We start from the raw sequence: 26,005 nt of genomic DNA, 5'->3' as shown, positions 1-26,005 counted from the left end.
ACTTATAAATAACGTAAAAATTCAAAGTTTTTCCACAATACCTGAAGATCATTTAATTTCAAAGCTTCCGTGGCGCAATGGTTAGCACGTACAGCTGTTAACCGAAAGGTTGGTGGTTCGAGCCCAGCCAGGAGCGGTGTTGTGAAGTCTCTGATGTAACGAAAATAGGCAAGTTTTGCCAAAATTCGCGACGATAATTGTTTTTCGAAGCTTCCGTGGTGCAATGGTTAGCGCGTTCGGCTGTAAACCGAAAGGTTGTTGGTTTTAGTCCACCCAGGAGCGTTGTTGTGAAGACTTATAAATAACGTAAAAGTTCAAAGTTTTCCACAATACCTGAAGATCATTTAATTTCAAAGCTTCCGTGGCGCAATGGTTAGCGCGTACAGCTGTTAACCGAAAGGTTGGTGGTTCGAGCCCAGCCAGGAGCGGTGTTGTGAAGTCTCTGATGTAACGAAAATAGGCAAGTTTTGCCAAAATTCGCGACGATAATTGTTTTTCGAAGCTTCCGTGGTGCAATGGTTAGCGCGTTCGGCTGTAAACCGAAAGGTTGTTGGTTTTAGTCCACCCAGGAGCGTTGTTGTGAAGACTTATAAATAACGTAAAAGTTCAAAGTTTTTCCACAATACCTGAAGATCATTTAATTTCAAAGCTTCCGTGGCGCAATGGTTAGCGCGTACAGCTGTTAACCGAAAGGTTGGTGGTTCGAGCCCAGCCAGGAGCGGTGTTGTGAAGTCTCTGATGTAACGAAAATAGGCAAGTTTTGCCAAAATTCGCGACGATAATTGTTTTTCGAAGCTTCCGTGGTGCAATGGTTAGCGCGTTCGGCTGTAAACCGAAAGGTTGTTGGTTTTAGTCCACCCAGGAGCGTTGTTGTGAAGACTTATAAATAACGTAAAAGTTCAAAGTTTTTCCACAATACCTGAAGATCATTTAATTTCAAAGCTTCCGTGGCGCAATGGTTAGCGCGTACAGCTGTTAACCGAAAGGTTGGTGGTTCGAGCCCAGCCAGAAGCGGGGTTGTGAAGTCTCTGATGTAACGTAAAAAATCAAAGTTTCGCCAAAATATGTGACGATAATTGTTTTTCAAAGCTTCCGTGGCGCAATGGTTAGCGCGTTCGGGTTTTAACCGAAAGGTTGGTGGTTCGAGCCCAGCCAGGAGCGGTGTTGTGAAGTCTCTGATGTAACGTAAAAAGTCAAAGTTTTGCCAAAATACGTGACGATTATTGTTCTTCAAAGCTTCCGTGGTGCAATGGTTAGCGCGTTCGGCTGTTAATCGAAAGTTTGGTGGTTCAAGCCCAGCCAGAAGCGGTGTTGTGAAGTCTCTTATGTAACGAAAAAAGTCAAAGTTTTTCCACAATACCTGAAGATCATTTAATTTCAAAGCTTCCGTGGCGCAATGGTTAGCGCGTACAGCTGTTAACCGAAAGGTTGGTGGTTCGAGCCCAGCCAGAAGCGGTGTTGTGAAGTCTCTGAGTAAATAAATTATACAATAGGGTGTTTCCGCCAGAGTAAAAAGGGAGAAGAAATAGGGGGCGAAAACCGGTTTTCAGGGGATGTCAACATGGCGTCCTAACGTGGCCAGAGCGGGAAGCCGGCAAGGGGGGAGGAAAGGGGGAAGGTAACTTGACGTCACGCGCAAAGACCCTATAGTAATCTTGACCTATTTATCTACTACTCCTAGTATTCCTTAAATAGACCTGTCAATATTTGATTGATTGAAGAAATATTTTTTTACAGTACATCTTCAAGTATTGTCGTAAAAACCCACTACTGGAATGACGGATCAACTCTTTTGTTCTTTTGTAATACCGACTGTTAATTTGGGGGGGGGGGGAGATTGGACCTCTTAAAAGCTATTGTCATACGTGTTTCAGCATGCCACCACCCTTCGTCATGTGATTTATATTCTATAGCTAATATACTGAGAGAAAGGACTTTGAAAAGTATATAAACCGCACTCCAACCATTTGGAGAATCATCATTTAGGAAACTATCTTCCAGATAACATGAAATCTGTAGTAGTTGACTTTGAGTATCTACACGGTAAGGACGAAAAATGCAACCTCGCAGGCGATCTGATAGTTAAAGAACTAAGTTGTGCTACTGTTACTAAAATTCCAGGAATAGTGTCATGGACATTTTTACCGCCTTATAGTCAATCTACGCTTCCTTCATCTACACAACGACTCAATAGCTACATCACCAGGAATTTACACGGAATCTCATTTGGACGAGGAGAAACGCCTTATCATAATCTTCGTCGCTGTCTCATGTTAGGTACCCGGTTCGCAGACCGTATATATTGCAAGGGTAATCAAAAATGTTTCTTTCTTTTTAAAATTTTAAATAAAGAAGTCATAAATTTGAATGACGTGGATTGTCCAAAGGCCATGGATATAGAAGGGGAGACACGTGTCACCTGTCTCTATGATCATCAAAGAAACACGTTAGCCAGTCATCGTCCGTGCGCATTGGAAAAGAGCCTTTTATACGCTGATTTCGTATACCAGAACGAGGACAGCATAAATTTTATGTTAATAGTGTAAAATTTTGAAAATTAAAGTTAAGTTTATTGCATTTAAATATATATTTCTTATTGGAATGCATAATAATAGATCATGAAGGAGAACGGTTTTCGTAATTGTTAGTTTGTATAATATACATTTTTTTTATAATGGCTCTCTTTAATTAAAATGAGAATATTTTCATAGATATTGCATACGTCACAGATTGGGGGGGGTAAATATCTCAAAAAATTCGATTGCGGGGAGGGGGGGGTTAGTAAATACCCTCGTATAACGGGTAAATATTATAATTGCCTCAGGACGTTTCCCAGTACCATAGATTGCGAATGCGAACGAGAGAAAGGCCACTGATCGAAGATCTTTAAGTAATGCAAGGTTTTATTCTCTACCTGACAATGTATAAGGTCTATAATATAAAGGAACTTTTTCAGCATGGGAAACTCTATAAGAGCCGCTTGCCGAACGAAGAACATACAAATCAGCATTGATAACCATGGAAAATACGCTGAACCACTTGACCTATTTATCTATTAATAGAGACGACCCTAACCTGTCAATATTTGATTGATTTTGGAAATACTTTCTTAACAATACATCTTCGTGTAATGCCGTAAAAACCCCGCTAATGGAATGACGCATCATCTCTTTGTTACAATCCTTTTGTTGAACTAAAAAAAAATCTATTGATGACTCATCATTTTGTTACCATCTACCACCTCTTAAAATCACTCTGATGTCAATCTTATGTCACCTATTGTTGATTTACAAACAATATTAAACGTGTTTAAACACGTCCGAAAGGACAACGTACCCTTGACCAATAGATGCTTAGGTAACCCTCCACCCCCTTTACCCCCTCCTGCTTGGGATAAATTCTTTTGTTATGAACCATGTTCGACCCCCCTCGTCCCCCTTGATGTCATATAACACACACACCTGAGTGGCCAAAAGGGGGATTTTGTAAACTATAGAGAGTCATTTCACTTCCGAATTCTGGAGAGAAAGGTTGGTGACAAGGGTAGTAAGAAATCACGTGTTTCCTCCGATGCACCTTACGTAATATGTAATTCTTGTTTTGGTAAAAATGTCCCTTAAAATGTGTGCTAAATAGAAAACATATGAGACAGTCTAGCCATATTCGTGTATACTTTACTCGGAAATGTTAAGATCGGTAAGTTTTTTAGCATAATAAGTAATATTCCGGTATATTTCATTCATCTGACCACATCTCTTTCGGTATGGCCGAAAATGTTCAAGAAAACCTCAGATTACTACTACTATTACTACTACTATTACTACTACGGCTCGGGTCAAACTAAGAGCCTATCGTATACTACGATATGGCTAAAAAAGGTGACGCATTTATTTTTCAAAAATACAAAAGAGATTACAAACAATTTTACCCTGCACAAGTGGCTTATTAGAAACTAATACTGAATTTCATACGAATAATACTAAACTACAAGGGATTTATATAAAATACATGCAAACGTTATAGCTGAATACTGGCTAAAATACACATGAACTACCTAAAAAACACCAATTTTACCCTGCACAAGTGGCTTATTAGAAATTAATACTGAACTTCATACGAATAATACTAAAGTACACATGAATATCGACTAAAATACAAACATTGTTATGATGCAAAGTGAAACATACCCTTTTTTATGAAGCAAAAGTTGATTTGTATTAACTATGATGCTTCCACAATTCTATTTCATCTCGAAAGTCACTGCCGTACCTGAGTTAGATCTCTGGTGAATCATCTGTCCATTTGTAACACGGGCACAAGTCCTTAATCCGGTATTTAAACTCACCGCACAGAGTACAAAAGTTTCGCTCGTCAAGAAGATGTCTTCGCTCTTTATGGGTCGACATACGGATAAGGTTTTTAGATTGAACTAAAACACAACGTCTGAAGTGCGCGCAGTCACATGATCTGCAGAAATAATTTAATTGACCGCAGTCAGGCACATCTTTTAAAGTACCATCACAATGAGGGCAGTGTAGATGACCCGTACGTGGCACGGGGGCATAACCTAGTTTTTTGAGGTTTTCTTGAACATTTTCGGCCATACCGAAAGAGATGTGGTCAGATGAATGAAATATACCGGAATATTACTTATTATGCTAAAAAACTTACCGATCTTAACATTTCCGAGTAAAGTATACACGAATATGGCTAGACTGTCTCATATGTTTTCTATTTAGCACACATTTTAAGGGACATTTTTACCAAAACAAGAATTACATATTACGTAAGGTGCATCGGAGGAAACACGTGATTTCTTACTACCCTTGTCACCAACCTTTCTCTCCAGAATTCGGAAGTGAAATGACTCTCTATAGTTTACAAAATCCCCCTTTTGGCCACTCAGGTGTGTGTGTTATATGACATCAAGGGGGACGAGGGGGGTCGAACATGGTTCATAACAAAAGAATTTATCCCAAGCAGGAGGGGGTAAAGGGGGTGGAGGGTTACCTAAGCATCTATTGGTCAAGGGTACGTTGTCCTTTCGGACGTGTTTAAACACGTTTAATATTGTTTGTAAATCAACAATAGGTGACATAAGATTGACATCAGAGTGATTTTAAGAGGTGGTAGATGGTAACAAAATGATGAGTCATCAATAGATTTTTTTTAGTTCAACAAAAGGATTGTAAGAAAAGAGATGATGCGTCACTCCATTAGCGGGGTTTTTACGGCATTACACGAAGATGTATTGTTAAGAAAGTATTTCCAAAATCAATCAAATATTGACAGGTTAGGGTCGTCTCTATTAATAGATAAATAGGTCAAGTGGTTCAGCGTATTTTCCATGGTTATCAATGCTGATTTGTATGTTTTTCGTTCGGCAAGCGGCTCTTATAGAGTTTCCCATGCTGAAAAAGTTCCTTTATATTATAGACCTTATACATTGTCAGGTAGAGAATAAAACCTTGCATTACTTAAAGATCTTCGATCAGTGGCCTTTCTCTCGTTCGCATTCGCAATCTATGGTACTGGGAAACGTCCTGAGGCAATTATAATATTTACCCGTTATACGAGGGTATTTACTACCCCCCCCCCTCCCCGCAATCGAATTTTTTGAGATATTTACCCCCCCCATCTGTGACGTATGCAATATCTATGAAAATATTCTCATTTTAATTAAAGAGAGCCATTATAAAAAAATGTATATTATACAAACTAACAATTACGAAAAGCGTTCTCCTTCATGATCTATTATTATGCATTCCAATAAGAAATATATATTTAAATGCAATAAACTTAACTTTAATTTTCAAAATTTTACACTATTAACATAAAATTTATGCTCTCCTCGTTCTGGTATACGAAATCAGCGTATAAAAGGCTCTTTTCCAATGCGCACGGACGATGACTGGCTAACGTGTTTGATTGGTGGTCATAGAGACAGGTGACACGTGTCTCCCCTTCTATATCCATGGCCTTTGGACAATCCACGTCATTCAAATTTATGACTTCTTTATTTAAAATTTTAAAAAGAAAGAAACATTTTTGATTACCCTTGCAATATATACGGTCTGCGAACCGGGTACCTAACATGAGACAGCGACGAAGATTATGATAAGGCGTTTCTCCTCGTCCAAATGAGATTCCGTGTAAATTTCTGGTGATGTAGCTATTGAGTCGTTGTGTAGATGAAGGAAGCGTAGATTGACTATAAGGCGGTAAAAATGTCTATGACACTATTCCTGGAATTTTAGTAACAGTAGCACAACTTAGTTCTTTAACTATCAGATCGACTGCGAGGTTGCATTTTTCGTCCTTACCGTGTAGATACTCAAAGTCAACTACTACAGATTTCATGTTATCTGGAAGATAGTTTCCTAAATGATGATTCTCCAAATGGTTGGAGTGCGGTTTATATACTTTTCAAAGTCCTTTCTCTCAGTATATTAGCTATAGAATATAAATCACATGACGAAGGGTGGTGGCATGCTGAAACACGTATGACAATAGCTTTTAAGAGGTCCAATCTCCCCCCCCCAAATTAACAGTCGGTATTACAAAAGAACAAAAGAGTTGATCCGTCATTCCAGTAGTGGGTTTTTACGACAATACTTGAAGATGTACTGTAAAAAAATATTTCTTCAATCAATCAAATATTGACAGGTCTATTTAAGGAATGCTAGGAGTAGTAGATAAATAGGTCAAGATTACTATAGGGTATTTGCGCGTGACGTCAAGTTACCTTCCCCCTTTCCTCCCCCCTTGCCGGCTTCCCGCTCTGGCCACGTTAGGACGCCATGTTGACATCCCCTGAAAACCGGTTTTCGCCCCCTATTTCTTCTCCCTTTTTACTCTGGCGGAAACACCCTATTGTATAATTTATTTACTCGTAAACTATTATGGAGTCAAGTACACAAAGGTCGTCAAGAATACGTCAGGGGCAATTTCCGTGGTGCAATGGTTAGCGCATTCGGCTGCAAACCGAAAAGTTGTTGGTTTTAGTCCACCCGGGAGCGTTGATGTGAAGTCTTATAAATAACGTAAAAATTCAAAGTTTTTCCAAAATACCTGACGATCATTTAATTTCTAAGCTTCCGTGGCGCAATGCTTAGTGCTTTCAACTGTTAACCGAAAGGTTGTTGTTTCGAGCCCAGCCAGAAGCGGTGTTGTGAAGTCTCTGATGTAACGTAAAATGTCAAAGTTTTGCCAAAATACGTGACGATAATTGTTTTTCAAAGCTTCCGTGGTGCAATGGTTAGCGCATTCGGCTGCAAACCGAAAGGTTGATGGTTTTAGTCCACCCGGGAGCGTTGTTGTGAAGTCATATAAATAACGTAAAAATTCAAAGTTTTTCGACAATACCCGACGATCATTTAATTTCTAAGCTTCCGTGGCGCAATGCTTAGTGCTTTCAACTGTTAACCGAAAGGTTGTTGTTTCGAGCCCAGCCAGAAGCGGTGTTGTGAAGTCTCTGATGTAACGTAAAATGTCAAAGTTTTGCCAAAATACGTGACGATAATTGTTTTTCAAAGCTTCCGTGGTGCAATGGTTAGCGCGTTCGGCTGTTAACCGAAAGGTTGTTGGTTCTAGCCCAGCCAGGAGCGGTGTTGTGAAGTCTCTAATGTAACATAAAAAGTCAAAGTTTTGCCAAAATACGTGACGATAATTGTTTTTCAAAGCTTCCGTGGTGCAATGGTTAGCGCGTTCGGCTGCAAACCGAAAGGTTGTTGGTTTTAGTCCACGCGGGAGCGTTGTTGTGAAGTCATATAAATAACGTAAAAATTCCAAGTTTTTCCACAATACCCGACGATCATTTAATTTCTAAGCTTCCGTGGCGCAATGGTTAGTGCGTTGAGCTGTTAACCGAAAGGTTGGTGTTTCGAGCCCAGCCAGAAGCGGTACTGTTTTTAATAAAATTTTCATTCGATAAACAATGTCAAATTTTATGTGGGGAAATATCCAGTTTGGTAAGGAAAATATTTTCACCATATATGTGTACGAGATGGCGCTTATATTACCGTTGTGACAGGGGTCTTCCTTAAATTATCGTTGATATTTTAGGGGCAGTCATAAAATTTTTATGATTGAGTAAAGTTTCATCCTAAAATTAACGTGAATTTTTTGGGGCTATTCACTTTTTATTGAATCTTTCGGTTAGATTGTATTGATGACAACAAAATATATTATTTCAATTAAAATAATGCAGTAAGAGTAATAAAAACGTATACTTGCAATCCGCGACCTTGGCCCAAATAATTAAGCAGTCGACAGGGTCACGGGGTTGAACTTTGTTTATTTTACGGTAATATAAGCGCCCCCAAGCGTAAAACCACGGCGAACTAAATTGGTTAAAAAAATATTCTCGCTTCGCGACACGCATGGGCCTAGTTTATTTCGGAGGCTCCGATCCAATATATGTATGTACAGAGAATGTCGGCGGTTCTAATTTCGGCCTGGCCTGGTCTCTGTAACTTTGATTGCGGCGACTTTATGGGGGTTGGCTGTTTATAACGTCGTGTACTTCTGTTTCTTCCCCTCAAACCCCCCCCCCCAGCCGGGTCCTTGAAGCGCGAACCGACGTAGCTCTCCGTATACCGAACTAATCTATGCTAGGTGAAGGTGGGTGTGTATGAATTTATCGGATATCTATATTTCATCGTTAACCATATAACATACCAGTAGAATATCTTAGAAGTGCCCGGCCCGATATCAAAAGGGGAAGGATATTGGCCTAATTTCGTTTCCATTGGGTCTACCTTTGTGGAATCTTATTTAGAATAAAGGCCTTTTCAGACGATACAACTTTGACTCAATGGGATGTCATAAACCTTAGGAACAGATATGGCACCCTAACATCGTGGTTGTTGTAACATCTATCCCAGGTATACCATTTCTTCTACCCCCTCCCTTCTTCTTCTTTTTCTTCTTCTCTCCCAGCGAATGATTAAATTCTCTTCAATAATGGACAAATCGAGTAGAAACTTCCCGGCCGGGCTCCGCTCCCTGCAAACTTCCTTCTCCTTCCCATCTTCATCCAGCTCTTGGCTTCACTCCGTCCGTCCGTCTCTGACAGTTTAATTCTCGCGAACCCCCCAAGAACCCCCCGGCCCCACTCTCTTTCCTGGCCCAGAAAAATTTCCTTATAAACAACTTCATTAGCAATTCCCTCTCGTTACTTCCTCCTTTACTTCCTCTCCCCCCTCGGGGTAAGGGAGCCTCCCCTCTCACGTGTTTTTATACAAACCCCTCTCCCTTCCTACTCCCGTTTCATCTTCCTTGAAGGAGAAAAACCCAAGACTAAGAGATGAGGAAGAGAAAGGATAATTGTGGAAGTAAAAAATAAAAGAACTGGAGCGGAAGTTGGTCCCAGTTCCGATCTGCAGTTCTTCAATGTGTTACGCCAGATAGACAGGGTGCGTTTCAACCCCTGACTATAGCCAACGTTGCAACTTAAGTTAACGAAATTTAGTAAAGCAAACGTTTGTGCCAGCGCCTGCTGCAAGAGGAACCCGGGTTCGATCCCGGACTGCAAGTTCCCTCCCTAATTGTTTAAGTGGTTATACTCCGCTGTCTTACCCTGTTTCTCTATTCTTTCAATACTTGCTGAGGTTAACGGTAATAGTTAGTGTAGGGCGCTGTCGGTTAGCTGTGGGGCAGACGGGGCTAGCCCCCTGCACCCCTCTATGCATTGTAAAGAAATTCGCCCATCTTTTTAATTTTGGATTTGAGAGAACCTAAAATTTCTACAGTTTATTTGGCTATGTTTCGTAATTAGACCATTTTAAATGCGAAGGTGGTGATATTGTAAGTTCATGAGATATGTTGGCCATAAGTTTGTCACTGGTTACTTCAATTTGAAGTAGGTCATAGATTCGAGGGGGTAAAGCGAGGGAGGCCTGGTGAATAATGCGGACTAAATAGGAAAACTCACTTTGCGTGGGAAAACTCTCTTTGCCTGGGTAAACTCTCTTTGCCTGGGTAAACTCTCTTTGCCTGGGTAAACTCTCTTTGCGTGGGTAAACTCCCTTTGCCTGGATAAACTCTCTTTGCCTGGGTAAACTCTCTTTGCCTGGGTAAACTCTCTTTGCGTGGAAAAACTCTCTTTACGTGGAAAACGGTCTTTGCGTTGGGAAACTCTTTGCGACTGAGTTTAATGGTTAACCAGCGACCCCTGGTTTTACCTCCAGTAAACACGGCACAGAATCAAATAGTCAATGTCCACGGAATGAACTTCCGGTTCTCGAATCATGTACGCTGTGAATTAAACCCCATAGGCACTAGGCAACGATTAAACCCGTTTTTAGGGACTCCTCTTGCTCTGTCGCTTAAGTATAAAAAATTAACGGTAACCGAAAAGTAAACTCTTAATTTGATTAGTACAATCATAGTAAGTATAAAAGATGAAGTACGTTGAAAACGTTTTATTACAAGGTATAAATATATTCTAACGAACCTGTGAACGAATTTTACTTGATGTGTAGAAAACTTAAATATAAAATCATGGATTAATTAACTTATATTGTCGCCCTAAAATTCTGTCTGAACCGCGAAATTTAAAACTTTTTGAAGCTGTAAGGGTTGTTTCAGCGCTAGGCATGGGCCTAGCATGTCAATTGCATGGAACAAAAAAAAATCCAAGATAAAACCTATGTTTAGTCAAGGTTTAGTTTAATTTGATTACTACAATCATTGCGAGTATAAAAGATGAATTACATTGAAGAATTTACTTTTTTATTACACTACGCATACGGAGTAAATATATATACGAATCAGTCGGCTCTAAAAGTTAGATTAACACCGGCAAGTAGGCCTGTGCGAGTCCAGTTTTTTGGGCTTCGAGTCGAGTCTCGAGTCCTAAAAAAAGGTCTTATAGAATCGCGAGTCGAGTCCTTTAACTGGTATCGAGTCTTCGAGTCCTAAATTCAGCTTCAAAACTACGTCTCAAGTCCAGTATCGAGTCCCGATAAATTATATCAAGTCCCAGTCGAGTCCTAGTAAATTATTTCATGTCAAAATCAAGGCTAAATATTTTCATATCTTTTATTTTTTACTCTTCATTTGTTCAAATATCACAGCTTGGATATAAAAAGTATACAAACGTCAATAAACATGTTCTAGCTGACGTCAAATTTTTGTCCAATCATCTGTCTTCTCTAAAATCTAAATCGGTAAAACGGTAAACCCCACTAGATACCGAAATTCCGATACTTGAAATTCCGAGTCACCGAGTTCAGACGAAATACATGGATAAAGGATGAGCGTGAGTAAATTTGTTTTCACGCTAGAGGATAGGCAACTCCCTATCTCCGAAGGCAGCTTATTCGATATATACTTTGTTGCAGCTTCGGTTGTCAGCACGGGAAAGCTAGGCTTCTATGTAATGTAGATTTGTGCGTGCTGACAAGAGACGAAAAAAGAATAAATTTTTTATCCATAATAAATATTTTTGGACTTGATATGGTGTTAAGCCTCAGTTCGAGTCCTCCTCGAGTCCAGTAGTGAGGCTTTTTGAGGACTCGAAATTATTCTCAAGTCCTAAAATTTTGATTTTCAAGTCTCGAGTCGAGTACTCGACTCGAGACTCGATCAAGTACTCGCCTTTGATCGAGTACTCGCACAGGCCTGCCGGCAAGCCTATTCCCAAATATGATTAGAAATAATTTAAAAACTTCATCTTCTAATTAGTATAATTTCTAAAATATTTTACTTCATTAATCACGTTAAAAGTTCATAGAATAATTCCATCTAGAGACTGGAACTCTATGGAGAAAAAGGTAGGTAAGAAAATTTAATAAATATCATGGGTGTATGCTTGATATGGAACGTAACTTATGATATATCAATATCCCTATGTAAATCTACATGCGTTAATCTAACTTTTAGAGCCGACTGATTCGTATATATATTTACTCCGTATGCGTAGTGTAATAAAAAAGTAAATTCTTCAATGTAATTCATCTTTTATACTCGCAATGATTGTAGTAATCAAATTAAACTAAACCTTGACTAAACATAGGCTTTATCTTGGATTTTTTTTGTTCCATGCAATTGACATGCTAGGCCCATGCCTAGCGCTGAAACAACCCTTACAGCTTCAAAAAGTTTTAAATTTCGCGGTTCAGACAGAATTTTAGGGCGACAATATAAGTTAATTAATCCATGATTTTATATTTAAGTTTTCTACACATCAAGTAAAATTCGTTCACAGGTTCGTTAGAATATATTTATACCTTGTAATAAAACGTTTTCAACATACTTCATCTTTTATACTTACTATGATTGTACTAATCAAATTAAGAGTTTACTTTTCGGTTACCGTTAATTTTTTATACTTAAGCGACAGAGCAAGAGGAGTCCCTAAAAACGGGTTTAATCGTTGCCTAGTGCCTATGGGGTTTAATTCACAGCGTACATGATTCGAGAACCGGAAGTTCATTCCGTGGACATTGACTATTTGACTCTGTGCCGTGTTTACTGGAGGTAAAACCAGGGGTCGCTGGTTAACCATTAAACTCAGTCGCAAAGAGTTTCCCAACACAAAGACCGTTTTCCACGTAAAGAGAGTTTTTCCACGCAAAGAGAGTTTACCCAGGCAAAGAGAGTTTACCCAGGCAAAGAGAGTTTATCCAGGCAAAGGGAGTTTACCCACGCAAAGAGAGTTTACCCAGGCAAAGAGAGTTTACCCAGGCAAAGAGAGTTTACCCAGGCAAAGAGAGTTTATCCAGGCAAAGAGAGTTTACCCACGCAAAGAGAGTTTACCCACGCAAAGAGAGTTTACCCAGGCAAAGAGAGTTTACCCAGGCAAAGAGAGTTTACCCAGGCAAAGAGAGTTTTCCCACGCAAAGAGAGTTTTCCTATTTAGTCCGCATTACTCACCAGGCCTCCCTTGCTTTACCCCCTCGAATCTATGACCTACTTCAAATTGAAGTAACCAGTGACAAACTTATGGCCAACATATCTCATGAACTTACAATATCACCACCTTCGCATTTAAAATGGTCTAATTACGAAACATAGCCAAATAAACTGTACAAATTTTAGGTTCTCTCAAATCCAAAATTAAAAAGATGGGCGAATTTCTTTACAATGCATAGAGGGGTGCAGGGGGCTAGCCCCGTCTGCCCCACAGCTAACCGACAGCGCCCTACACTAACTATTACCGTTAACCTCAGCAAGTATTGAAAGAATAGAGAAACAGGGTAAGACAGCGGAGTATAACCACTTAAACAATTAGGGAGGGAACTTGCAGTCCGGGATCGAACCCGGGTTCCTCTTGCAGCAGGCGCTGGCACAAACGTTTGCTTTACTAAATTTCGTTAACTTAAGTTGCAACGTTGGCTATAGTCAGGGGTTGAAACGCACCCTGTCTATCTGGCGTAACACATTGAAGAACTGCAGATCGGAACTGGGACCAACTTCCGCTCCAGTTCTTTTATTTTTTACTTCCACAATTATCCTTTCTCTTCCTCATCTCTTAGTCTTGGGTTTTTCTCCTTCAAGGAAGATGAAACGGGAGTAGGAAGGGAGAGGGGTTTGTATAAAAACACGTGAGAGGGGTCGCTCCCTTACCCCGAGGGGGGAGAGGAAGTAAAGGAGGAAGTAACGAGAGGGAATTGCTAATGAAGTTGTTTATAAGGAAATTTTTCTGGGCCAGGAAAGAGAGTGGGGCCGGGGGGTTCTTGGGGGGTTCGCGAGAATTAAACTGTCAGAGACGGACGGACGGAGTGAAGCCAAGAGCTGGATGAAGATGGGAAGGAGAAGGAAGTTTGCAGGGAGCGGAGCCCGGCCGGGAAGTTTCTACTCGATTTGTCCATTATTGAAGAGAATTTAATCATTCGCTGGGAGAGAAGAAGAAAAAGAAGAAGAAGGGAGGGGATAAATGTTACAACAACCACGATGTTAGGGTGCCATATCTGTTCCTAAGGTTTATGACATCCCATTGAGTCAAAGTTGTATCGTCTGAAAAGGCCTTTATTATAAATAAGATTCCACAAAGGTAGACCCAATGGAAACGAAATTAGGCCAATATCCTTCCCCTTTTGGTATCGGGCCGGGCACTTCTAAGATATTCTACTGGTATGTTATATGGTTAACGATGAAATATAGATATCCGATAAATTCATACACACCCACCTTCACCTAGCATAGATTAGTTCGGTATACGGAGAGCTACGTCGGTTCGCGCTTCAAGGACCCGGCTGGGGGGGGGTTGAGGGGAAGAAACAGAAGTACACGACGTAATAAACAGCCAACCCCCATAAAGTCGCCGCAATCAAAGTTACAGAGACCAGGCCAGGCCGAAATTAGAACCGCCGACATTCTCTGTACATACATATATTGGATCGGAGCCTCCGAAATAAACTAGGCCCATGCGTGTCGCGATGCGAGAATATTTTTTTAACCAATTTAGTTCGCTGTGGTTTTACGCTTGAGGGCGCTTATATTACCGTAAAATAAACAAAGTTCAACCCCGTGACCCTGTCGACTGCTTAATTATTTGGGCCAAGGTCGCGGATTGTAAGTATACGTTTTTATTACTCTTACTGAATTATTTTAATTGAAATAATATATTCTGTTGTCATCAATACAATCTAACCGAAAGATTCAATAAAAAGTGAATAGCCCCAAAAAATTCACGTTAATTTTAGGATGAAACTTTACTCAATCATAAAAATTTTCTGACTGCCCCTAAAATATCAACGATAATTTAAGGAAGACCCCTGTCACAACGGTAATATAAGCGCCATCTCGTACACATATATGGTGAAAATATTTTCCTTACCAAACTGGATATTTCCCCACATAAAATTTGACATTGTTTATCGAATGAAAATTTTATTAAAAACTAATTGATACTGATATATTTTAGAGCTGAAATACAGGAAAAGGCTTAAACAACGTTTAATTATGGACCCGGAATTACCTGTCATCAAGATGTTAACGGACTACCAGTTTTGGTTTTACAAATGGACTTGAAGCAGTGTGTGAGTACATCATATTTAATTAATTAATCACTAACAATTAATGAAAATTAAACGCCTTTTGAAAAGAAAAGAATAAGGCATAATCGTCAAAAGACATCATTCTCAGATGGAAACGTGACATTACAAATGTCTAGGGGATTTGAATGTCTCTTTACTGGTTTAGATCCAAACACGTACAGGATTGGTCTTACGCATGGATAATTGACTCCATATGTACCCAGGATATTTATATATACAACGAGCTACCTCGGAGACACCATAAACTTCACTAGGAAATTATATATAGGTGATACCATAAGTTTATAAGTGATATGTTCTATAAGTATGACACTATCTATACTTCGTAATGCTAGAGACTTACAGAGGGCTAGTCCGAGAACAACTTGCAATAATTGACTACACTCGGTTAATTTTGCAGGACTGCCATCTAGGTCCTATTTAGTCTGTACTAAGCCTTTTGACTGCGCCTCACCAGCCGTCGCTTTACCTCGAATCTATGACCTACGTACTTCACTTCGTGACTAGCTCCAGATTGTAACCAGTGACAAACTTTTGGAACATATCTTACTTAGCCTTTGAGAGCGCCTTACCAGGCGTCTCTTTACGAGATTTTATGACCTACCTCACTCACTTCATGTCAAGGTCTCAGTAACCAGTGACAAACTTAATGGAACATATCTTATGAATTTATGGTCATACTTACTAAATGTAACGTTAACCCGCAGCAAGGTCTATAGGGTATGTTATCGATTGGGCGTGTTATCAAAACAACATTGTCCAAAACGGCTTTTTCATAAACGCGTTTGCCATTATAGCCATTTCTCGTTTTAGCGCATTTTTGATTACAGCGTTTATATCTTGAGCGTACGAAAGTACGCCTTTTCCAAAATATTGTTGTTTATCTTCATTAACTTCCCAAAATAATATGCCTTTTCCAAAAAATTACATTTTATATTTACTTTCGATATAACACTACTCCTTTTTGCATAATATTGTTCTTTGTCCTATATACTTAATATAGTAGAGATTTCCCTCCCTATCAATCACAGTTTGGGCGGAAACAGCAACCGCTGTTTTGGGAAATAGTGCTGTATTGAGAAACGCGGAAACAGCAACCGCGGTTTTGCTAGTACGCGGTTTTGCAAACCGCTGTTTTGGGAGCCGCTTTATTCCAAAACGCTCTTTTGAAAACCGCTCAACTACCCGTGAACCGGTCTATAGACATTCAACTCAAGAATAACTAGTGGGGATTATTTTAGGCCCTTTCAAGAAGTGATATCTAGTTTACTAGGGAGAGGTGTAAATTCGTCACATTTCTAGCTTTATCTCCAGTCCAAACGTAGGTCCGGAGTCAATCCCCGCCTCTAAATTACAACCAGCATCTCACTGGTTTTTGAAAAATCACGTCAACGCGACGCGAATGACGAAAATTCTTATTTTCCGACTGAGGAGAGGCGAAGTAGCCCGGCCTCCTTTTACGTCCCCCCTTGTATTCTGGAAGGGGGACTGAGACTATGGCGCGTGAATACTTTGGCATCTTATACCTTCTCCCTAATAAACTAGATATCACTTCTTGGCCCTTTTTTTTTACTTCCCCCCATCTCTAACCAGCAATTCCTACATTGACCACGCGTTTGTTTGTACTATACCATCACCCCAAGTTTTTTTTGTTTGCCGTGAATGTGATATTTGCCATCGGAAAAAGGGGTTGGGGAGGGTGAGTGGATCCTCTAGTACGTGATCCACTGAGTAGTTCAGTTCGTACGTATGAACTGTTTGTGTGGGAAGAGGATGCCGGTGTTAGGCTTAAAAAAATAAATTGAAGGACGTTCGGGAGATGTCTTGACGAGGAGGTCGTACGAGATATTCCCGCCAAAATAAAAATCCCGCTGGGAAAACTATATCTGGTGCCACAATCTAGCTAGCACGCGGGGCAAACATGACCCTTTCCAAAGTTACTTGCAAAGAATTAAAAAAAGCGATAAATGCATATATTTAGGTTGTTTAAGGGGTAGTGATAGTCATCTCCACTCGGAGAGGTAAAATTTTGGCTTTCCCAACTTGTTGGTATTAATATTCTTTGAATTATAATTTATTTATTAGCTTATTTAAAAGTATTTTTAAGGAAGACAACCTTTTTTTTCTTATTTATTTTAAAAATCAGGTACATTTGAAATTTTAGAAAGGTACATTTGAAATTTTAAAATCAGGTACATTGGAAACAATATAAATTTTTTAAATGAAGTACATTTTAAATAATTACAACATGCTAATTTTTTAGCAAGAAATTTAAGGGTTTTTTAGCTGCTTTTATATTTCGGTTTGGTTCCAGAGAGGCCGAGTGGTTTAAGGCGATGGTTTAAGGCACCAGTCTCTTCGGGAGCGTGGGTTCGAATCCCGCCTCCATCAGCCTACTTTGTTTTCTAGGATTAATAATATGAAGCTTTTGCTTAATAGACTGAGTTTCCTGTTGCTTTCAGGTAGAGTGGCCGAGTGGTCTAAGGCGCCGGCTTAAGGTACCAGTCTCTTCGGGGGCGTTGGTTCGAATCCCGCCTCTACCAGCCTATTTTGTTGTCTTGGATTAATAATATGAAGCTTTTGCTTAATAGACTGAGTTTCCTTTTGCTGTTAGGTAGAGTGGCCGAGTGGTTTAAGGCACCAGTCTATTCGGGGGCGTGGGTTCGAATCCCGCCTCTATCAGCCTATTTTGTTTTCTAGGATTAATAATATTAAGCTTTTGCTTAATAGACTGAGTTTCCTTTTGTTTACAGGTATAGTGGCCGAGTGGTCAAAGGCGCTGGTTAAAGGCACCAGTCTCTTCGGGAGCGTGGGTTCGAGTCCCGCCTCCATCAGCCTATTTTGTTTTCTAGGATTAATAATATGAAATTTTTGCTTAATAGACTGAGTTTCCTTTACCCTTCAGGTATAGTGGCCGAGTGGTCTAAGGCGCTGGCTTAAGGCACCCGTCTCTTCGGGGGCGTAGGTTCGAATCCCGCCTCTACCAGCCTATTTTGTTGTCTAGGATTAATAATATGAAGCTTTTGCTTAATAGATATCACTTCTTGAAAGGGCCTAAAATAATCCCCACTAGTTATTCTTGAGTTGAATGTCTATAGACCGGTTCACGGGTAGTTGAGCGGTTTTCAAAAGAGCGTTTTGGAATAAAGCGGTTTGCAAAACCGCGGTTGCTGTTTCCGCGTTTCTCAATACAGCGCTATTTCCCAAAACAGCGGTTGCTGTTTCCGCCCAAACTGTGATTGATAGGGAGGGAAATCTCTACTATATTAAGTATATAGGACAAAGAACAATATTATGCAAAAAGGAGTAGTGTTATATCGAAAGTAAATATAAAATGTAATTTTTTGGAAAAGGCATATTATTTTGGGAAGTTAATGAAGATAAACAACAATATTTTGGAAAAGGCGTACTTTCGTACGCTCAAGATATAAACGCTGTAATCAAAAATGCGCTAAAACGAGAAATGGCTATAATGGCAAACGCGTTTATGAAAAAGCCGTTTTGGACAATGTTGTTTTGATAACACGCCCAATCGATAACATACCCTATAGACCTTGCTGCGGGTTAGGGACAAAAATGATTACTTATGGACGCTTGCGATGATGGTATTTGAGGGAACGCGAAGTATTTTATCAATTCTTAACTCTTCTAGTTCTAGGGGATAAATTTTGGATTATCTGAAATATTTGTGACACAGCTTTACTACTTATAAATGAGTGTTTTCAAAGTTTGGAAAATCAATTTGCTAAGGTTTCGTGTTTATGGTAGTCAAAAGTCGTGCGAAAAATAAATAGCCATGACGTCACTGGCTTCTTAATTGTCAAATATAGAAGCCGGCGGTTGGGTTTGGCTACGTACACAGGCCCTGGTGGTAAATAAATTTCGCGTTTATGACGTCAGTCAATTCGAGTAAATGGCGAGAAATTACGGGAATTCGAAATTTAAAACACAGATAAGAATATTTAAAAGCACTAGGCCTATCTTAGCTTTTGCAGTGACGAAATTAACGATGCGTTTTGTTTTTTAGGCTTGGGCACACCAAGTCCTTTATTATATAATTTATTCAATTGTTTTGAATAAATTTTTGTCACAATAAAAAAATTGATGTTGAGTCCATAGACAGGGTACAATTTTATTGTGTAAAGTAGGCTTTAACGCAACTCCCCTTGCCCCTGTAAAGTAGGCTTTAACGCAACTCCCTTTGCCCCTGTAAAGTAGGCTTTAACGCAACTCCCTTTGCCCCTGTAAAGTAGGCTTTAACGCAACTTCCTTTGCCCCTGTAAAGTAGGCTTTAACGCAACTCCCCTTGCCCTTGTAAAGTAGGCTTTAACGCAACTTCCTTTGCCCCTGTAAAGTAGGCTTTAACGCAACTTCCTTTGCCCCTGTAAAGTAGGCTTTAACGCAACTTCCTTTGCCCCTGTAAAGTAGGCTTTAACGCAACTCCCTTTGCCCCTGTAAAGTAGGCTTTAACGCTACTCCCTTTGCCCCTGTAAAGTAGGCTTTAACGCAACTTCCTTTGCCCCTGTAAAGTAGGCTTTAACGCAACTTCCTTTGCCCCTGTAAAGTAGGCCTTAACGCAACTTCCTTTGCCCCTGTAAAGTAGGCTTTAACGCAACTCCCCTTGCCCCTGTAAAGTAGGCTTTAACGCACCTTCCTTCGCCCCTGTAAAGTAGGCTTTAACGCACCTTCCTTCGCCCCTGTAAAGTAGGCTTTAACGCAACTTCCTTTGCCCCTGTAAAGTAGGCTTTAACGCAACTCCCCTTGCCCCTGTAAAGTAGGCTTTAACGCACCTTCCTTCGCCCCTGTAAAGTAGGCTTTCACGCAACTCCCCTTGCCCCTGTAAAGTAGGCTTTAACGCAACTTCCTTTGCCCCTGTAAAGTAGGCTTTAACGCAACTTCCTTTGCCCCTGTAAAGTAGGCTTTTACGCAACTTCCTTTGCCCCTGTAAAGTAGGCTTTTACGCAACTTCCTTTGCCCCTGTAAAGTAGGCTTTAACGCAACTTCTTTTGCCCCTGTAAAGTAGGCTTTAACGCAACTTCCTTTGCCCCTGTAAAGTAGGCTTTAACGCAACTCCCCTTGCCCCTGTAAAGTAGGTTTTAACGCAACTCCCCTTGCGTTCACCAATCTTGGTTGCGTTGATATCTTGGTGAACGCAAGGGGAGTTGCGTTAAAGCCTACTTTACAGGGGCAAGGGGAGTTGCGTTAAAGCCTACTTTAATTAACGTGAATCTTTTGGGGCTATTCACTTTTTATTGAATCTTTCGGTTAGATTGTATTGATGAAAACAAAATATATTATTTCAATTAAAATAATTCAGTAAGAGTAATAAAAACGTATACTTACAATCCGCGACCTTGGCCCAAATAATTAAGCAGTCGACAGGGTCACGGGGTTGAACTTTGTTTATTTTACGGTAATATAAGCGCCCCCAAGCGTAAAACCACGGCGAACTAAATTGGTTAAAAAAATATTCTCGCTTCGCGACACGCATGGGCCTAGTTTATTTCGGAGGCTCCGATCCAATATATGTATGTACAGAGAATGTCGGCGGTTCTAATTTCGGCCTGGCCTGGTCTCTGTAACTTTGATTGCGGCGACTTTATGGGGGTTGGCTGTTAATTACGTCGTGTACTTCTGTTTCTTCCCCTCAACCCCCCCCCAGCCGGGTCCTTGAAGCGGGAACCGACGTAGCTCTCCGTATACCGAACTAATCTATGCTAGTATGTCTGAATAGAATCGCGTGCAAAAGTTGCAAACCTCAACTATATGTTCGTTCTTACGATGGAGATAGTTGTTTCTGGGGCCTTCCAGCTATAGATGCTTTTGCTCTGTATTTTATCGATCAGTACGGCGCTGAAGACGTTACTGTTAGAAAAAGGCGCGAAAGATGGGGCTAAAAAAAAAAAAATTCGCGCCTTAGCTATTACTCGCCACTTATCGACATGTAATGTACGGATGTTTAGGTGTTACTTTGTTAGTCACTTTGTGTTTGGTATAAATTTAACTTGGGAAAAATGACAAGAAATAAAATCTTACCATACTTTATCCTTAGGTTTTATACTGTTGCTATGGTTACTTAGTTCATTTGAATCATTTCACTCTAATAATACATTGGTTGTGATATAGGTGAGCTATTCAATTGGTTTAAACGTTTTGTATCTTTACACGTGGGATGATCCAAACCGAAAGTTTGGATTCCAATCTAAATAATAGTGTACCGTTTTGTCTTTTTTTTTAATTAACTTTCTTCTGTCCTTTTGTGAAACGATTTCTTCATTTCAGTATACTGATGTGACGTAAAAAGTCAAAGTTTTGCCAAAATACGTGACGATAATTGTTTTCAAAGCTTCCGTGGTGCAATGTTTAGCGCGTTCGGCTGTTAATCGAAAGTTTGGTGGTTCAAGCCCAGCCAGAAGCGGTGTTGTGAAGTCTCTTATGTAACGAAAAAAGTCAAAGTTTTGCCAAAATACGTGACGATTATTGTTCTTCAAAGCTTCCGTGGTGCAATGGTGAGCGCGTTCGGCTGTTAACCGAAAGGTTGTTGGTTTTAGTTCACCCGGGAGCGTTGTTGTGAAGTCTTATAAATAACGTAAAAATTCAAAGTTTTTCCACAATTCCTGAAGATCAATTAATTTCAAAGCTTCTGTGGCGCTATGGTTAGCGCGTACAGCTGTTAACCGAAAGGTTGGTGGTTCGAGCCCAGCCAGAAGCGGTGTTGTGAAGTCTCTGATGTAACGTAAAAAAATCAAAATTTTGCCAAAATATGTGACGATAATTGTTTTTCAAAGCTTCCGTGGCGCAATGGTTAGCGCGTTCGGCTTTTAACCGAAAGGTTGGTGGTTCGAGCCCAGCCAGGAGCGGTGTTGTGAAGTCTCTGATGTAACGAAAAAAGTCAAAGTTTTGCCAAAATTCGCGACGATAATTGTTTTTCGAAGCTTCCGTGTTGCAATGGTTAGCGCGTTCGGCTGTAAACCGAAAGGTTGTTGGTTTAGTCCACCCGGGAGCGTTGTTGTGAAGACTTATAAATAACGTAAAAATTCAAAGTTTTTCCACAATACCTGAAGATCATTTAATTTCAAAGCTTCCGTGGCGCAATGGTTAGCACGTACAGCTGTTAACCGAAAGGTTGGTGGTTCGAGCCCAGCCAGAAGCGGTGTTGTGAAGTCTCTGATGTAGCGTAAAAAATCAAAGTTTTGCCAAAGTATGTGACGATAATTGGTTTTCAAAGCTTCCGTGGCGCAATGGTTAGCGCGTTCGGGTTTTAACCGAAAGGTTTGTGGTTCGAGCCCAGCCAGGAGCGGTGTTGTGAAGTCTCTGATGTAACGTAAAAAATCAAAGTTTTGCCAAAATATGTGACGATAATTGTTTTTCAAAGCTTCCGTGGTGCAATGGTTAGCGCGTTCGGCTGTTAATTGAAAGTTTGGTGGTTAAGCCCAGCCAGAAGCGGTGTTGTGAAGTCTCTTATGTAACGAAAAAATTCAAAGTTTTTCCACAATACCTGAAGATCATTTAATTTCAAAGCTTCCGTGGCGCAATGGTTAGCGCGTACAGCTGTTAACCGGAAGGTTGGTGGTTCGAGCCCAGCCAGAAGCGGTGTTGTGAAGTCTCTGATGTAGCGTAAAAAATCAAAGTTTTGCCAAAGTATGTGACGATAATTGTTTTTCAAAGCTTCCGTGGCGCAATGGTTAGCGCGTTCGGGTTTTAACCGAAAGGTTTGTGGTTCGAGCCCAGCCAGGAGCGGTGTTGTGAAGTCTCTGATGTAACGTAAAAAATCAAAGTTTTGCCAAAATATGTGACGATATTTGTTTTTCAAAGCTTCCGTGGCACAATGGTTAGCGCGTTCGGGTTTTAACCGAAGGTTAGTGATTCGAGCCCAGCCAGGAGCGGTGTTGTGAAGTCTCTGATGTAACGTAAAAAGTCAAAGTTTTGCCAAAATACGTGACGATTATTGTTCTTCAAAGCTTCCGTGGTGCAATGGTTAGCGCGTTCGGCTGTTAATCGAAAGTTTGGTGGTTCAAGCCCAGCCAGAAGCGGTGTTGTGAAGTCTCTTATGTAACGAAAAAAAGTCAAAGTTTTGCCAAAATACGTGACGATTATCGTTCTTCAAAGCTTCCGTGGTGCAATGGTTAGCGCGTTCGGCTGTTAACCGAAAGGTTGGTGGTTCGAGCCCAGCCAGGAGCGGTGTTGTGAAGTCTCTGATGTGACGTAAAATGTCAAAGTTTTGCCAAAATACGTGACGATTATTGTTCTTCAAAGCTTCCGTGGTGCAATGGTTAGCGCGTTCGGCTGTTAACCGAAAGGTTGGTGGTTCGAGCCCAGCCAGGAGCGGTGTTGTGAAGTCTCTGATGTGACGTAAAATGTCAAAGTTTGGCCAAAATACGTGACGATTATTGTTTTTCAAAGCTTCCGTGGTGCAATGGTTAGCGCGTTCGGCTGTTAATTGAAAGTTTGGTGGTTAAGCCCAGCCAGAAGCGGTGTTGTGAAGTCTCTTATGTAACGAAAAAAGTCAAAGTTTTGCGAAAATTCGTGACGATAATTGTTTATCAAAGCTTCCGTGGTGCAATGGTTAGCGCGTTCGGCTGTAAACCGAAGGGTTGTTGGTTTTAATCCACCCGGGAGCGTTGTTGTGAAGTCTTATAAATAACGTAAAAATTCAAAGTTTTTCCACAATACCTGAAGATCATTTAATTTCAAAGCTTCCGTGGCGCAATGGTTAGCGCGTACAGCTGTTAACCGAAAGGTTGGTGGTTCGAGCCCAGCCAGAAGCGGTGTTGTGAAGTCTCTGATGTAACGTAAAAAATCAAAGTTTTGACAAAATATGTGACGATAATTGTTTTTCAAAGCTTCCGTGGCGCAATGGTTAGCGCGTTCAGCTGTTAATCGAAAGTTTGGTGGTTCAAGCCCAGCCAGAAGCGGTGTTGTGAAGTCTCTTATGTAACGAAAAAAGTCAAAGTTTTGCCAAAATTCGCGACGATAATTGTTTTTCGAAGCTTCCGTGGTGCAATGGTTAGCGCGTTCGGCTGTAAACCGAAAGGTTGTTGGTTTTAGTCCACCCGGGAGCGTTGTTGTGAAGACTTATAAATAACGTAAAAATTCAAAGTTTTTCTACAATACCTGATGATCATTTAATTTCAAAGCTTCCGTGGCGGAATGGTTAGCGCGTACAACTGTTAACCGAAAGGTTGGTGGTTCGAGCCCAGCCAGAAGCGGTGTTGTGAAGTCTCTTATGTAACGAAAAAAGTCAAAGTTTTGCCAAAATTCGCGACGATAATTGTTTTTACCTCTCCGAGTGACGTATGTCACGTGAGAGGTATTACACCGGCCGTGTCTGTCTGTCTGTGTGTCTGTGTGTCTGTGTGTCTGTCAGACCCCACGTGACCGCGTTCGCAGTTTGCGTATCGGAGCAAACGTGTTCCCAATTTCCGGACTGCATTGACAGTTCACGGAAATTTGGGTTTGTCTCCTCTGGCTATTCTACTTGAGTTCCAACACCACCAGTTTTGGTTTTCGTCCACTCCACATGGACACTAGTCTGTACTTGTTAGCTTCCAAGCACCACCATCTTCTGTTCTTCGTCAATTTCACCTTGACACCAGCTTCTATGCACCACCATCTTCTGTTCTTCGTCAATTCCACATTGACACCAGCTTCTATGCACCACCATCTTCTGTTCTTCGTCAATTCCACATTGACACCAGCTTCAATGCACCACCATCTTCAGGTCTTTTGTCCATTCCACATGGACGCCAGTCAGTACATTCTGGCTTCTTTTCCTCCGTCATCGTTTGGTTTCAATATATACGCGGCGATCGGCTAGGGTTACGAGAAACGTCTAGCCTCCCAATGGCAGGGCTTCCACCATCGGTTCACGCGAATGCGTTTTTATTTGGTTTTAAGATATACGCGGCGAGCGGCTAGGGTTACGAGAAACGTCTAGCCTCCCAATGGCAGGGCTTCCACCATCGGTTCACGCGAATGCGTTTTTATCTATTATTATAATGGAATCGAAACGTATATATACCCCAAAATTTGAAAAAAGCGGGCAAGAGGGGTACCCTTCACTTTAAACGTCAATATTAGCAAAGTTTCGAAAGATAATAGGACCAACTTTATTTTAAACTATTTAACTATTTTTAAAGTTATTTACTGGCGATTAAAATAATTAAAAATAATTATATTTATTTAAATATTAAAGATAAACCCAAGTACCGAAGTCGTTAAATCATTGCCTCCTATATCTATCAAGGCCCGTGCATTGCGTTATATTTCGTACATTGTCTCTTATATCCTTTTAGGCCCGTGCATTGCGTTATATTTCCTACATTGCCTCCTGTATCTATCAAGGCCCACGCATTGTGATATATTTCCTTCATTGCCTCCAATATCTATCGAGGCCCGTGCATTGCGATATATTTTTGAGAACAACAACCAAAATGGGAAGCTCCTCTCAGAACCATAATAATTTGTTTTCTCAGTTATATGAAATGAAAATATGGATAATATTTTCGGCAATTCGATTTGAATGGCTCTTTCTGATGTATCATTCTCTCAGCACTGTTCATAATGGACAGGAACGTAGAGATTCGAGACACTAGGAATTACGATAGTGTTTCAAATCCTCTGTATTGAGGGCTTAAAGGCTTGGAGTGAGTCGAAAGATAAATACACATCCTATTTTTTAGTTGTACCATGCGTACCACAATGTTGCCAGGCGTTTATTGAAGGATGCTTGGGTACTTGGTACAGACTGTTACGTCTACCAAGTTTCCTAGCATCCAAGAATAAATAGGATTCATAGAAGCCAGTGTTAAGGGCATGTCATGGGTCAAGTCGTTAAATATATCGACGCAGTTAAATAGCTGATGGCATTATTTTATCCACTTTCCCATTGCCTTTCGAGTGGAAGTTCAACTTTGGCACGGACGACAGATGGCGCTCTTAAACTTCTACCCCCAAAAATCGTTGTTGTCTGCTCGTTTTCCCCTTCCGCGTTTTTTCGT

General features: G+C 40.5%; 1 long non-coding RNA gene and 2 other non-coding genes across 3 annotated transcripts; 2 read left to right on the top strand and 1 right to left on the bottom strand.

Moving 5' to 3' along the window:
• Nucleotides 1-5,789: 5,789 nt before the first annotated feature.
• LOC149640170 (uncharacterized) lies at nucleotides 5,790-6,207 on the bottom strand. The gene is made up of 2 exons (XR_016372230.1): nucleotides 6,090-6,207; nucleotides 5,790-6,014 (listed from the first exon to the last, which is right to left on the bottom strand). It is a non-coding gene; the product is annotated as an uncharacterized LOC149640170 (long non-coding RNA).
• A 17,346-nt stretch (nucleotides 6,208-23,553) lies between these two features.
• TRNAY-GUA (transfer RNA tyrosine (anticodon GUA)) lies at nucleotides 23,554-23,626 on the top strand. The gene has a single exon. It is a non-coding gene; the product is annotated as a tRNA-Tyr (tRNA).
• A 368-nt stretch (nucleotides 23,627-23,994) lies between these two features.
• On the top strand, nucleotides 23,995-24,067 carry TRNAY-GUA (transfer RNA tyrosine (anticodon GUA)). Its single transcript has one exon. It is a non-coding gene; the product is annotated as a tRNA-Tyr (tRNA).
• Nucleotides 24,068-26,005: the final 1,938 nt, after the last annotated feature.

The sequence above is a fragment of the Phalangium opilio genome, unplaced genomic scaffold (genome assembly GCF_054372755.1).
Source record: "Phalangium opilio isolate 3A_F unplaced genomic scaffold, DU_Popi_V2 ptg000093l_1, whole genome shotgun sequence".
In the NCBI taxonomy this organism is placed as follows: domain Eukaryota; kingdom Metazoa; phylum Arthropoda; class Arachnida; order Opiliones; family Phalangiidae; genus Phalangium; species Phalangium opilio.
The sequence above is the reverse complement of the archived record's forward strand: the minus strand, read 5'-3'. Positions and strand labels throughout refer to the sequence as shown.